We start from the raw sequence: 14,522 nt of genomic DNA, 5'->3' as shown, positions 1-14,522 counted from the left end.
TTCTGGGTATATATTTTTAAAAAAATAGAAATTCGCATCCTAAAGAGAAGTCTGCATCCTCACACTCATTGTGCATTATTCATGGTAGCCAAGATGTGGACATATATGTTTGTTGATGTAGAATTCAATTAAAAATGTAATATCGGTTGGGGCAAAAGTAATTGCAGTTTTTGCATTGTTGAAATTTGCTGTTTTGATATTGGAATGCATTCTTAAATAAATGTAGCTACATTGTACATCATTTTAATGCACATTTTTCATTTTATGTTTTTTTGCTAATGACTTATTACTTGTTTTGTGTTTACTTATTACTTTATTTTATATTTATTTTAGACCATGGAAATGATGTTAAGCAGAAAGCAAATTCAAGGGATTTTTTATCGGAGTTCAAAATGGGTTTTAAAGCAGAGGAGACAACTCACAACATCAACAACGCATGTGGCCCAGGAACTGCTAACCAACGTACAGTACACTGGTGGTTCAAGAAGTTTTTCAAAGGCTATGAAAGCCTTGAAGATAAGGAGTGTACTGACTGCCCAATGAAAGTTGACAATGACTGGTTGATCCTCTTACAACTACACAGAAGTTACTGAAGAAGTCAACATTGACCTTTCTACAGTCATTTGGCATTTGAAGCAAATTGGAAAGGTGAAGGAGCTTGATAAAGGGTGTCTCATAAGCTGAGAAAAAAATAAAAAATCATCGTTTTGAAGTGTCATCTTCTCTATTCTATGCAACAACAGCAAACCATTTCTTAATCAGATTGTTATGTGTGATGAAAAGTGGATTTTACATGACAACCGGTAACAACCAGCTCAGTGTTTGGACTGAAATGAAGCTCCAAAGCACTTCCCAAAGTCAAACTTGCACCAAAGGTCATAGTCACTGTTGGTCTGCAGCTGGTTTTATCCACTACAGCTTTCTGAATCTTGGTGAAACCATTAAATCTGAGAAGTATACTCAGCAAATCAGTAAGATTCACTGAAAACTGCAAGGCCTACAGCCAGCATTAGTCAACAGAAAGGGCTTAATTCTTGTGCATGACAACACCTGATCACATGTTGCTCAACTAGTACTTCAAAAATCGAACAAATTGGGCTACAAAATTTTGCCTCGTTTGCCATATTCACCTGACTTCTTGCCAAGCGACTACCACTTCTTCAAGTATCTTGACAATTTTTGCATGGAAAATGCTTCCACAAACACCAAGATGCAGAAAATGCTTTCCAAGAGTTTATCAAATCCTGAAGCACGGAGTTTTACACTACAGCAATAAACAAACTTACTTATCATTGGCGAAAAAATGTATTGATTTTAATGGTTCCTATTTTGATTAATAAAGATGTGTTAGAGACTAGTTATAATGATGTAATATTAACGATCTGAAACAACAAGTATTTTTGCCCTAATACATACATATATACATATATATATATATATATATATATATATATATATATATATATTCAATGGAATATTATTTGGCTAAAAAGAGAAAGGAATCCTGCCATTTGCCATAACATGGATGAACCTGAAGGTCATCATGTCAAATAAGATAAGCCAGACACAGAAAGACAAGTACTGTGTGATCTCACTTATATTTGGAATTTAAAATAAAGGCAAACTCATGGAAGCAGAGAGTAGAATAGTGGCTGCCAAGGGCTTAGGTATGAGATAAATTGTAAATGTTAGTCAAAGGTTAGAAATTTTTAATTACAAGATGGATAATTTCTGGACATCTTATGTACAGCATGATGACTATTGATAATAATAATGTATACTTAATTTTTTCTAGAAGAGTAGACCTTAATGTACTTACCACATATACAAATGGATGAATATGTTTATTATGACATTAACATATGATGAATATGTTAATTAATTTGATTGTGGCAATTACTGCATTATATATAATTTATATATATAATTATCATATTGTGTACTTTGATTATATACAATTTAAAACTGTGAATTATATTTCAATAAAGTTGGGGAAAATTTTTAAAACAAAATAAAGTTGCAGACATAGAAACAACATACCAATTATTACACTGAATGTAAAAAGTATAAATGCACCAATTAAAAGACAGAGATTGGCAGAGTCAATTCAAAAATAAAACAGGATGTAACTCTACACTATCTATAAGAAACTCACTTCAATCTCAATGACATAAATAGGCTGAAAGCAAAAAAATTAAAAGAGACATATTAGCAAAAACAGTGGGTATTCTAATATAAAACAGACAAAGACGTTTACTAGGGGGTAAACGACACTATTTAATCATAATAAGATTAATCTACCAAGAATATATTGTAATTTAAAATTTTATGCACCCAACAACACTTAGAAATACATATAGCAAAATTTGATAGAATTAAATCAGTAATTTAAAAATACGGAAAGACTTCAATAACTCACTCCCAGCCATTGATATAATTGCTCATCAGAAAATCATCAATGGTATAGAAGAACTGGACAATACCTACAACCATCAGAACCAAATTAACATTTATAGAACACTCCACTTTACAACAGAAAAGTGCACATTCTTTTCGAAGTACCCATGGAACATTCACCAAGCTAGAACATATTTTTGATCATGTTACTAAACTTAACAAATGTCGAAAACATTTATATTGTACAGAATATATTTTCTGATCAAAACAGAATGAAGGTAGAAATTAATAACGTAAAGACAATAGGAAAAATCTGCAAGTACTAGGAAATTAAGCAACACATGTCTAAATAATCTATGATTCAAAGAGAAAGTCTTAAAGAAAACCAAAAAATATATAGAACTCAATGAAAATGAAAACAAAATACATTTTTAAATGTGAGGGATGAAGCTAAAGGAGTGCTGAGAAAGAAATTTATGCCACAAAATGTTTACATTAGAAAAGAACAATAATCTCAAATTAATAATCTTAGTTCTGCTTTTTTTGTTGTTTTTTTCATTTTCTGTTTTGTCTTTTCTGGCTTCTAAAGCCTCTTCTAATTTCTCGGTTCATGGCCTTCTTCCATGTTCAAAGCCAGAAATGGCAACTGTGCAACCTCTATTACCATAATTATGTCTCCTCTTTTGACTCTAACTCCTCTGCCTACCTATTTTACTTATAAGTATATTTGTGATTACATTTGGTCTTTCTAGATAATTCAAGATAACCTCCCTTTTTCAAGGTAAAATTATTATCAATTATACTTCTGTCTGCAAATATGAATTTCCCTTGCTCTTTAGCATAGCATATTCTTAGATTCTGGCAATTAGTATGTGGACATCTTTGAAAGGTGGCAGTGCTAGTCATTATTATTCCTATCATACTCTCATATCAGACAAAGGACTTATATCTAGATAAAAAATAAGTATTAAAACTCAACATTAAAAATAAAATTATCAAAAATTCAACATATATGTATACCAAATAAGCACATTAAATGATATGCAATATCACTAGCCATTAAGAAATTGCAAGGTACCATCATAAGGAAATATCAGTGCATATCTGTTACAATGGATAAAGTAAAAAAAGACGATGACAACACTAAAATAATTTTGTCAAGAACTTTGAGAATCCAAGTCACTCATACATTGCTGGTCAAAATGTAAAAAGCCAATCTGTAAAATTGTTTTAAAACTAAAAATGAATTTATCAAATGTCTCAATAATTGCACTATTAAGTATATATCCCAGAGAAATAAAAGCTTATTTTTATAAGGAGCATTTTACACAAATATTCATAGCAGCTGTATTTGTAATAACTCCAAACTATAAAATACCCAAATGTCCTTCAATAGGTGAATATTTGAATATTTAAACAAACTGTAATATACTAGGAAATGTTACTCAGCAATTAAAAGGAATCGAGCCACTGATACATGGAACAACTTGTTTGTAACTCAAGCAAGTTATGCTGAGTGAGAAAAGTCAATCTTGAATGGATACATATTTCATGATTTCATTTATTTAACATTTGTAAAATAATATAATTGTGGAGATGGAGAACAGATTAGCGGTTGCCAGTGGTTAAGGAGAAGTAGGGGTTTTTATGGTGCGATTATAACACAGTAGCACCCAGGAATCATGTACTAATGGTAGAGTTAAGTATCTGGATTGTGGAAGAGGTCATATAAAGATACACATGTGTTAAATTGCATAGAGGTACACACACACACACACACACACACACGAAAACACTCATAATTCGAGTGTCAAGAAGATTTAGGTTTAAATCCTGACTCACTAGTATTGTATTATCTTTGACAGATGTATAAGCTTTTGAAACCTGAGTTTTCTCATTACTAACTATACTTTAGCATTAGGCACTTTAAAAGGTTTTTATCATCAAATGAAATAAATTTTTGTTGAGTGCTTAGCATAGTGGCAGACACACTATAAGTGCAAAATACATCTTAGCATAAATAGATGCCATCTTTTCTATAACCTTCATTATCAGAATCACATAATGGTCTGCCTGTACCAGGACTTGTAATAGAGACATGGAGCTTGAACATTATTCTGAGGCCAAAAGAACAAAGATAATGTTGAAGGAAAGTTTGACTTTTTTTTTTCCCATATTCTTTCTCCTTATAGAAATTATATCATTGCTCAGGGAAAACATGTATTTATTTACAAAAGTAATAAAGTGCTATTATTTCTATCTAACAAAATGGATAACTCTACAGATGATATATGGAGAAATATAAATATTTTAGTTTTAGAAAATACCTTTGAGAACATTTGGTCCAACCAGTTTATTTCACAGATGATACAGTATACCTAGCTGGCAAAGTGAGTAAGGTATCTTAGTCAAGGGCCAATAATAGAATAAAACTCAAATCTTCCCAACTCTCTGCATATAATTTATTATTTAGCAAACGATATAGTCAGGAAAGGCAACAATTTGTACATTTCCGTATTTCCCCCATTTGTCTCAGTTTGGTATTGCTTTTTAATGTAACACAGTTTCTTAACTATAGTGAATTAAGTGTGGTCAAAAGACACATTGTTTAGACATCATGACTATCCTTATGGCTAAATGCCGACAACTGTGTGACTCCTCTTTCATTGGAAGTTTATGATTTTTTACTGCTTTAACTTGAATTAATTTTAAGAGAGAAGGTTCAAATATGTTTAATCATAAATGACAAAAGTGACATTTCAAATAATCTCCCAGAAATAGAAAAGATCCTAGGAGAAACTTATGAACACCTCTATGAACACAAACTAGTAAATCTAGAGAAAATAGTAAAATACTTGGAAACATAACACTGCCAAAGATTGAATCAAAAAGAAATTAAAAACCTGAACAGACTAATAATGAGCTCCAGGAATGAATTACTAATAAAAAAAATATGAAACCAAAAAACCCTAGACCACATGGATTCACATTTGAATTCTGCCAGATGTACAAAGACGAGATGGGACACATTCTACAGAAATTACTCTAAAAATTTAAGCAGAGGAATGGCTCCTTAACTTACTGTCTAAACTGAGCATTATTCGGATACCAAAACCTGACAAAAACACAATGAATAAAAGAAAAATACAGATTTGTATTCCTAATGAACATACATTCAAATTTTTCAGCAAAATACTAGCAAACCAAATCCAGCAATACATTAAACAATTAATCCACCAAGATCAAATATACTTTATATCTGGGATGCAAAGTTGCTTCAAAATATGCAAATCAATAAACATGTTTCACCATACAAACAGAATTAAAAACAAATATCATGATCATCTCAGTAGATGTGGAAAAAGCTTTCAATAAAATTCAACATACCTTTATCGTAAAAATATGTAACAAACTAGGCATTGAAGGAACGTACTTCACAATAATGACAGCCACATATGACAAAAACACAACTGTCATACTGAATGGACAAAAGCTAGAAGCATTTCCCTTAAGAACAGGAAAAAGACAAGGAAACACCCTATCACACACCTATTCAATATGTTATTAAAAGTCCTACCCAGAGTAATCAGGCAAGAGATAACAATGAAAAACATCCAAATTCGAAAAGGAATCAAATTATTTCTCTTGACTGTCAATGTAATTCTTTTCTTTACAGAGAAAAGCCTAAAGACCCCATCAAATGCTCCCAGATCTAATAAATTATTTTAATAAAGTTTAAGAATACAAAATTAATGTAAAAATAGTAGCTTTTTCTTTTTCTTTCTTTTTTTTTTTTTTTTTTTTTTTTTTGATGGAGTCTCACTCTGTCTCCCAGGCTGGAGTGCAGTGGCATGATCTTGGCTCGCTGCAACCTCCGCCTCCCAGGTTCAAGCGATTCTCCTGCCTCAGCCTCCCGAGTAGCTGGGACTACAGGCACACGCCAGCGTGGCCGGCTAATTTTTATATTTTTAGTAGAGACAGAGTATCACCGTGTTGCCCAGGCTGGCCTTGAACTCCCAACCTCAGGTGATCAGCTGGCCTCGGCCTCCCAAAGTGCTGGGATTACAGGCTTGAGCCGCCGTGCCGAGCCAAAAAATAGTAGCGTTTCTATATACCAACAATGTTCCGGCTGAGAACGAAGTCAAGAATAAAATTTTAGGGGACGGGCACGGTGGCTCACGCCTGTAATTCCAGCACTTTGGGAGGCCGAGGCAGGTGGATCACCTGAGGTCTGGAGTTTGAGACCAGTCTAACCAACATGGTGAAACCCCCTCTCTACTAAAAATACAAAAATTAGCCAGGCGTGGTAGCGGATACATGTAATTCCAACTATGCAAAAGACTGAGACAGGATAATCGCTCCAACCCAGGAGACAGAGGTTGCGTTGAGCCCATATCGCGCCACTGTGCCCCAGCCTGGGGACAGGGCAAAACTCTTTCTCAAAAATAAAATAAATAAAATAAAATAAAATAAAATAAAATAAAATTTACAATAGCCACAAAAATAAACTTAGGAATACACCTAACCAAGGAGGTAAAAAATCTCTAAAATGAGAATTACAAGACACTGCTGAAAGAAATCATGTATGACACAAACAACTGAAAAACATCTCCTGCTCATGGATTGGAAGAATCAATATTGCCAAAATGGCCTTATTTCCTAAAAGCAATCTACAGATTCTAATCTATTCCTATCAATATATCAACATCATTTTGCAGAGAATTAGAAAAAAATTATAAAATTCACAGGAAAACAAAAAAGACAATAGCCAAACCAAAGCTAAGCAAAAAGAACTAAGCCAGAGGCATCAAATTACCTGACTTCAAACAACACTTTAAGGCCACAGTAATCAAAACAACACGATCCTGTTAGAAAAACACACACAGACTAATGGAACAGGAAAGAGAACTCAGAAATGAAGTTGAAAACCTACACCCATTTGATCTTCAGCAAAGTCAGAAAAAATAAGCAATATGGAACAGACATTCTATTCAATAAATAATTCCGGGATAGCTGCCAAGCCACATGTAGAAAAATAAAATGGGACCCTTTACCTTTTACCATATGCAAAAGTTAACTCTAGATGAATTAAATATTTAACTGTAAGATCTCAAACTATATACATTCTAGAAACAAATTTAGAAAATAACATTCTGAACACTGGCCTTTGGAAAGAATTTATGACAAAGTCCTCAAAAGCAATTGTTTCAAAACTAAAACTTGACAAATGTAACCTAAGTAAATATAAGAACTTCTGCACAGGAAAATAAAATATTAGCAGAGTAAACCGACAACCCTCAGAATGGGAGGAAATTTTTGCATACTGCATTCATCAAAGATCTACTATCCAGAATCCATAAGAAACTTAAATAAATCAACAAAGAAATAACTATCAACTCAATTAACAAGTGGGCAAAAGACATGAGCAAACACTTCTCAAAAGAAGACATACAAGTGGCCAACAAATATATAAAAAGATACTCATTATCACTAATTGTCAGATAAGTACGAATCAAAACCACAATGAGATACTATGTTGTGCCAGTAAGAATGGCCATTATTAATAAGTTAAACATAACAGATGCTGGTGAGGTTGAGGAGAAAAGGGAATACTTATGCACAATTGCTGGAAATGTAAATTAGTTCAGCCACTGTGGAAAGCTGTTTTGAGAATTCTCAAAGAAGTTAAAACAGAACTACCACTTGAACCAGTAATCTCATATAGCATACTGTGTGTGTGTATGTATATATAAATATGTATATATAAAATATGTGTATATATAAAAATATGTATATATATATGAAAATAAATTGCTTTACTAAAAAGACACTGCACTTGTATGCTTATCACAGCACAATACACAATATCAAAGACTTGGAATCAACCTAGGTGTCCATTAGTGGTGGACTATGTAAAGAAAATGTGATATATCCAGCAGACCTACCTTATAAGTGATTCTTATGGAGTGCTAAACAGGGAAACGCAGCACCAATATGCCACCACAAAAACACACTTATGTACATAGCCCACAGACACAAGCAAACATACAATCAAGTCTACATAACAACCAGATAACAACATAATGACGAGATCAATTCCCTATATATCAACATTGACATTGAATATAAATGGGCTAAAAGCCCCACTAAAAAGGCACTGAGTGCCAACTTGGATAAAGAAACAAGACCCAACGGTATGCTCCCTTTAGGAGACCAATCTCACAAAAAATGACTCTTATAGGTTCAAAGTAAAAGCATGTAGAAATATATGTTAATCAAATGGAAAAGAAAAGAGCAAGGGTCACTATTCTTATCTCAGACAAAACAAAACTTTAAACCAACAATAATCAAAAAGAACAAAGGGCAGTACATAATAATAATGAACAAATTTAACAAGAAGACTTGACCCTCATATATATATATATATATATATATATATATATATATACACACACATATATATATATATATATATATATGTAGCAATATTCATATAACAAGTACTTAGATACCTATAAAGATACTTGGATAATGACACAATAAGAGTGGGAAACGTCAATACCCAACTGAAAGTGTTAGACAGATTATCGAGGCAAACAAAAAATAACAAAGATATTCAGGACCTAAACTCAACACTTGACTAAGTGGACCTAACAGACATCTGCAGAATACTCCACCCTCACTCCACCCCTCCAAAAAATAGAATAGATATTCTCATCTTCACATGGCATATACTCTAAGATATATTACATTCTTGGCCTTAAAGCAATCCTCAACAAATTTTTAACAAAACTGAAATTATACTCACCCTCACAGAGCACAGCAAAATAAAAATAGAAATCAATACCAAGATCTCTCAAAACTGCAGAATTCTATGGAAATTTATAATCCTTTTACGAAATACTTTTTAGTAAAAAATAAAATTAAGGCAGAAATCAAGAGTCTTTGAAGCTAATGAAAAGGAAGATACAGCATACTAGAATCTATGGGACACAGCAAATGCAGTAAGAGGAAATTTTATAGTGCTAACTGCCTACATCAAGAAGTTAGAAAGAACTAAAATTAACTACCTAAGATTATACCTAGAGGAAATAGAAAAACAAGAGCAAGAGCAAGTCAACACCAAAGCTAACAGAAGAAAAGAAATAACCAAAAGAGACCTGAACTGAAAAAACTGAGGTGCAAAAGTTTATACAAAAGAACATAACCAAAATTTGTTTTTTGAAAGAAAAAACAAGATCGATAAAACTACTGACTACATTAATAAAGAAAAAAGAGAGATCTAAATAAACATAATCAGAAGTGACAAAGGTGACATTACCACAGACCCCATGGAAACACACACACACAAAAAAAATCCACAGAGACTATCACAAACACCTTTACACACACAAATTAGAAAATCTAGAAGAAATGGATAAATTCCTGGAAACATACAACCCACCAATATTGAACCAAGAAAACCTGAAACACTAAAAACAGCAATAATGAGTTCAGAAATTGAATTAATAACAGAAAACCTAATAATAATAAAAGACCCTGTACCAGATGGATTCCCATCCAAGTATCAGCATATGTACAAAGAAGATTTGGTACCATGCATACTGCTATTATTCCTAAAATTTGAATAAGATAAACTCCTCCCTAACTCATTCTATCAGGCCAGCATTATTCTGATACCAAAACATGGCAGAGACAAAACACCAATAGACTACAAGTCAATATCCTTGATGAATATAGATGCAAAAAAATCCTTAATAAAGTAGTAGCATATCAAATCCAGTAGCATATCAAAAAGCTAATCCACCACCATCAGGTAGATTTTATGTCTGGGATGCAAGGTTGGTTCAACATATGCAAACCAATAAACGTGATTCATCACATAAACAGAACTAAAAACAAAAAAACACATGATCATCTCAATGTACACAGAAAAGGCTTGCAACCTAATCCAACATCCTTTTATGTTATAAACCCTAAACAAAGCAGGCATTGAAGGAACATTCTTGAAAACAATAAGAGCCATTTATGGCAAACCCACATCCAATAGCTTACCGAATGGGTAAAATTGAAGCATTCCCCTTGTGAAAAAGAACAAGAAAAAGATGCCTGCTCTTATCATTCCTATTCCACATAGTACAAAAAGTCCTAGCCAAAGCAATCAGGCAAGAGAAAGAAATAAAAGGCATTCAAAGAAAGAAAAGAAACCAAAGTTTTTCTCTTGACAGATTATATAATTGTGTACCTAGGAAACTCCATCATCTTATCCAAAAGCCATCTAGAACTGATAACAATTTTAGTAAAGTTTCATAATAAAAAAATCAATGTACAAAAATCAGTAGCTTTTTTGTATTATTATACTTTAAGTTCTGGGATACATTTGAAGAACATGCAGGTTTGTTACCTAGGTATCTGTAAAGATGGAATAATGGGGTACTCTGGATATCTCAATTGAAAATTGGAAAGGCACAATATGAGAAAATGTGTATGCGAATAATTTTCATATTTGTATGCATCATGATGACATGCACAAGATTATCATCTGGGGAAGAAGTGGGGCTACAAAGTATGCAATATTTGCAATATTTGACTTACCATATTTTCAACTTATAATAAGTTTATCTGTATATACCCTACTATAAGACAAGGAGTGTGCTTATTGAATGTATATTGATTTTGCACCATGGTAAATTTAAGAAATCTTGAGATGCGCCATCATAAATTGGAGACTGTATTGCCAATAGCAAGGGTAGTTTGCTTTAGCCATGCTCTACTCTGAAGAATCTTGAAAGACCTACTCCTGCTTCTAAGAAAGAATACTATGGTCTTCATAGTCTACTACCGGCTTCATAGTCTACTACAGAATAGAGGTAGGATTAATGGCTTTCTTGTCCTTAACATCATTCATTGTTGCAAGGATGAGCCTTGCTGCATAAATGAGCAATGCCTGTTATGGATGGGGGTATACAAACAAAATATACCCAGAGGATATCAGATAAAAGGGACCCTAGGCATGGATCTAAGGCTCAACATTTACATGTATGTGGTACACATAATTCCACTGTGACGTTTGACCTCTGGAATTACTCCAGTGATTCTGTTGCATTACATGGTGATACGATTTGGCTGTGTTTCAACCCAAATCTCATCCTGAGTTGCAGCTCTCACAATCTCCATGTGTCATGAGAGCAACCCAGTGTGAGGTAATTGAATCATGGGGGCCGGTTTTTCCTGTGCTGTTCTCATGATAGGGAATAAGTCTCATGAGATCTGATGGTTTTACAAAGGGCATTTCCTCTGCACACGCTCTCTTACCTGCTGCCATGTAAGATGTGACTTTGCTTCTCCTTTGCCTTCTGCCATGATTTTGAAGCCTCTCCAGCTATGTGAAACTGTGAGTTCGTTAAATCTCTTTTTCTTTATAAATTACACAGTCTTGAGTATTTCTTCATGGCAGTATAAAAATGGACTAATACACATGGCAAAAGGGATTTTTCAGATGGCTTATTAATCAGACAGCTTTTTAATAGGCCTAATGTAATCACACAAGTCCTTCTAAAAAGTTGTTTCTAGCTGTTAGCAAAAAAGGGAGTCAACGCAATTCCAAGTATGAGAAAAATTTACCATGACTTTGTGAACTCTGATCTTAAGTAGGCCACAGCACAGGACCTGAGTATGGCCACTGGAAGCTGAGAAAAATTGCTGGCTGATAGCCAGCAATAAACCAAGAAATTTATTCTGGATTTTTGCCGACAATATGGATGAGCTTATAAGCAAATATTTTCCCAGACCCTCTATATAAGACTACAGCCTAGTGGACATCTTAATTTCAGTCTTGTGATGTCCTTAGAAAGATAATTCAGATAGCTGCGGGTGGCTGTGCTGGTGGCGTTCAAGATGTCGACCAAGAATTTCCGAGTCAGTGACAGGGACTGGATTTGCCCTGACAAAACATGTGGAAATGTAAACTTTGCTAGAAGAACCAGCTGTAATCGATGTGGTCGGGAGAAAACAACTGAGGCCAAGATGATGAAAGCTGGGGGCACTGAAATAGGAAAGACACTTGTAGAAAAGAGCCGAGGCCTATTTAGTGCTAATGACTGGCAATGTAAAACTTGCAGCAATGTGACTTAGGCCAGAAGATCAGAGTGTAATATGTGTAATACTCCAAAGTATGCTAAATTAGAAGAAAGAACAGGATATGGTGGTGGTTTTAATGAAAGAGAAAATGTTGAATATATAGAAAGAGAAGAATCTGATGGTGAATATGATGAGTTTGGACATAAAAAGAAAAAATACAGAGGGAAAGCAGTTGGTCCTGCATCTATATTAAAGGAAGTTGAAGATAAAGAATCAGAGGGAGAAGAAGAGGATGAGGATGAAGATCTTTCTAAATACAAATTAGATGAGGATGAGGATGAAGATGATGCTGATCTCTCAAAATATAATCTTGATGCCAGTGAAGAAGAAGATAGTAATAAAAAGAAATCTAATAGACGAAGTCGCTCAAAGTCTCGATCTTCACATTCACGATCTTCATCACGCTCATCCTCCCCTTCAAGTTCAAGGTCTAGGTCCAGGTCCCGTTCAAGAAGTTCTTCCAGTTCACAGTTAAGATCTCGTTCCAGTTCCAGAGAACTTTCGAGATCTCGTGGGTCGAAATCAAGATCCAGCTCCAGGTCCCACAGGGGCTCTTCTTCCCCACGAAAAAGATCTTATTCAAGTTCATCATCTTCTCCTGAGAGGAACAGAAAGAGAAGTCGTTCTAAATCTTCTTCATCTGGTGATCGCAAAAAAAGATGAACAAGATCACGGTCACCCAAAAGCCAGGTGATTGGTGAAAACACTAAACAACCCTGAGCCCAGGGCCAACCCCTACGGAACACCACTACTTTACCCACACACCACAGGTCATCTTCTGGATCATCCCATTCTGGTTCCCGTTCAAGTTCAAAAAAGAAATAATGTATTAAAATTTACATCTTAAAAAAAAAAAAAGAAAGGTAATTCAGTCAAAAATGCCTGGGTTTGTGGCTTATAGAATTGTGATATAATAAATAGGTGTAGTTTTAAGTCACTAAGTATGTGATAATTTGTTTTGCAGATATGCAAAAAGAAACACTTCATACCAGTTTCTGGTATCCTTTGCATCTGCGATTGTGTAATAGCATTGTTTTATTTCCATTTTGGGCGGTGATGTGGATTGGCTGTATTGCTACCCAAAATCACATCTTGAATTTTAATCCCCATAATCCCCACGTGTCAAGGGAGAGACTAAGTGGAGGTAATTGAATCATGGAGGCGGTTTTCCCCCACGCCATTCTCATGGTAATAAGTGTGTAATGAGATATGATGGTTTTATAAATGTTTAGTAGCTCCTCCTGCATTCCTTCTCCTTCCTGATGCCTTGTGAGAAAGGTGCCTTGCTTTCCCTTTGCCTTTTGGAATGATAGAAAGTTTCCTGAAGCCTCTCAAGCTATGCTGAACTGTGAGTCAATTCAACCTCTTTCCTTTATAAATTACCCAGTCTTGGGCAGTTTCTTATAGCAGTGTGAAAACTCATGAATAGAGGCTGTGACTGAATGTCCCTCAGATATTAAGGGACATAATGAGAGTTATATATGCAAATTTTTTAATTTTTAATATGAGAATTTAATGTACTGAAGCTTGGAATAATTTGTACAATCCAACAGAATATAATGCAATACAAATTTGAGATACTGATGCTGGAAGACCTCAGCTAACTTTTCCTATATATTATTAACTCATTTAATTAGTCATGATATGTCTAGTAGTTTAGATTCTACCATTCCTTTAGAATGTGAAAATAAGGAAAATGAGAACCGAGCAGGAAAAAGCATTCTCCAGGCTCATGAACTTGTATTCATAAGAAAGTCATAAAATAATTCTTGGACTATCGACTACGGAAATTTGTGTACTGTAATCAAATACTGAGTGATGTCAACAAGATAAAAAAAAAATAGAATGTCCCAGCAAAGATACCCTCAGAGAAACACCAATTTAATAATCAAGTATAGACAAAAATACATTCATGAGAATCCAGTTAAGAAGCTGTAGCATCCCAGAGAAGTCAAAGACTAAGAACAGCCACACCGAAACAGATA

At 34.1% G+C, this 14,522-nt stretch overlaps 1 pseudogene; it reads left to right on the top strand.

Moving 5' to 3' along the window:
- The first annotated feature begins 12,259 nt into the window (after positions 1-12,259).
- Positions 12,260-13,359, top strand: LOC102140250 (uncharacterized; annotated as a pseudogene).
- The last annotated feature ends 1,163 nt before the right edge of the window (positions 13,360-14,522 follow it).

This window comes from Macaca fascicularis, chromosome X, assembly GCF_037993035.2.
Source record: "Macaca fascicularis isolate 582-1 chromosome X, T2T-MFA8v1.1".
Taxonomy (NCBI): domain Eukaryota; kingdom Metazoa; phylum Chordata; class Mammalia; order Primates; family Cercopithecidae; genus Macaca; species Macaca fascicularis.
Note: the sequence above shows the minus strand (reverse complement) of the source record. Positions and strands in the feature narration are given on the sequence as shown.